Source organism: Lepidothrix coronata, unplaced genomic scaffold (genome assembly GCF_001604755.1).
Source record: "Lepidothrix coronata isolate B3197 unplaced genomic scaffold, Lepidothrix_coronata-1.0 Scaffold44, whole genome shotgun sequence".
Taxonomy (NCBI): domain Eukaryota; kingdom Metazoa; phylum Chordata; class Aves; order Passeriformes; family Pipridae; genus Lepidothrix; species Lepidothrix coronata.
This window is the reverse complement of record NW_016690224.1, coordinates 3796815-3798300: the sequence shown is the minus strand read 5'-3', so window position 1 is coordinate 3798300 and position 1486 is coordinate 3796815. Positions and strand designations below refer to the sequence as shown.

General features: G+C 57.6%; 1 gene segment (V, D, J or C); it reads left to right on the top strand.

Annotated features, from left to right (window-relative positions):
* LOC108496849 overlaps positions 1–1486 on the top strand; it is a 13501-nt gene that overhangs the window by 4668 nt on the left and 7347 nt on the right.

Below are 1486 nucleotides of genomic sequence, written 5' to 3'. Positions count from 1 at the left end.
CCCTTTTCATGGAAGGGCAGGTCCCTGGCATGACTCTGCCCTTTTTTGCCCTGTGCTAATGAAGCTGTGCCTGGTGTCCCAGCTCCATCCAGTAGAGCCCTTCCCTTGCTATTTGTGGAAAAGAGTACATGGGAAAGAACTGAATAACCTATTTCAGGTGGAAGAGCCCTTCAGTGATTACATTGTCCAACTGCCTGGACACTGCAGGGCTGACCAAAATGAAGGACATTGTCAACACACGCAGGCTGGGGATATCATCCAACTCTCTAGGAAGCCTGTTGAGTGTTTGGCCACAGCCTCAGCAAAGAAATGCTTCCATGACCTTTCCGCAACCCTGTTCCCACCATGGCCCTGCCCTTACTGCCCTGTGCTACAGGTGGCTGTGCCCAGTGTCTCAACTCAGACATCCCTTACAGCCCCAGGTCTGTGCCCATCTCCTGTCATTTTTGCAGGGCATCTGAAGTGCTTGGGAACAGACTAATCTCTATGGCCACATTCCTCCTGGCTGGGGTCAAAGACAAAGAGGAGGAGGAGGAGGAGGAGAAGGAGGAGGAGGCTGTCTCTCAGTGTTCTGGCTGGCACACCAGTGCTGATCAGGGTCATGGCAACTCCACCATGGAGAAAGAGAGACACAAGCCCACCGTTGCCCCAGGGTCCCTCAGGCGCTGCTGCTGCTGCTACAGCTTGAACACAGTGCAGGAGCAGCACGTGTGCCTGTGAGGAGGTTCCTGCTGTGGGACACGTGCCCTGCTCCAGCAGGTCCCCTCTGTGCTGCCTGCAGGGACACAGCCCTGCTACCCTGCCCTGGCCATGCCAGCCGGGATCCCAATGCTCCAGGCACTCTGGGGATCCCGATGCTCCAGGCATTCTGGAGCCAGCATAGTCAGGACAGGGAGGGTCCTGGGGGAGGTAGAAATTTCCGTGGGTGCAGCCACTCCTGGTCTGGGCTGGGGCTACCAACGACATCCGTGATCCCTGTGCCCTGAGTCGGAGCAGGGCTGGCCAGGGGTTGCCCCAGCTCTGGCTGCCTCTGCTGAGCACCAGCCCATTGGGCTTGTGACCAGCTCAAGGAGAAGGGAGGCATTGCTGGACCATGGGGACTGGTGCTGGACTGCTCCCACTGCTCTGGGGAGGGGATGCGTGGGAAGAGCAAAGATCTGGAGTGGTGGACCTGGGTTGGCAGGAGAGGAGTGTGGGAGCCAGGGCAGAAAAGCCAGAGAGAAAGGGAGTATCTTATGGCCCTGGGACACACATGGGAGGCAAAAATATCAAAAGTGGGAGTGCTGGGGATTCACATTGTCCCAGACGCATCACTGGGACCTGTGGTGGCTTCTGTACCCCTCTGTCTTCAGTGTCCATCTCTCCCTCACCCTTTGGCCTTTGATCCTGCAGGCACTCAGCCTGAGCTGGGAATGAGGGGTCTGTGGGGGTGAATTTTGGCTTGGAGGTGGGAGGTGTCTCCGCTATGTGCCCAGGGACAAGCTCT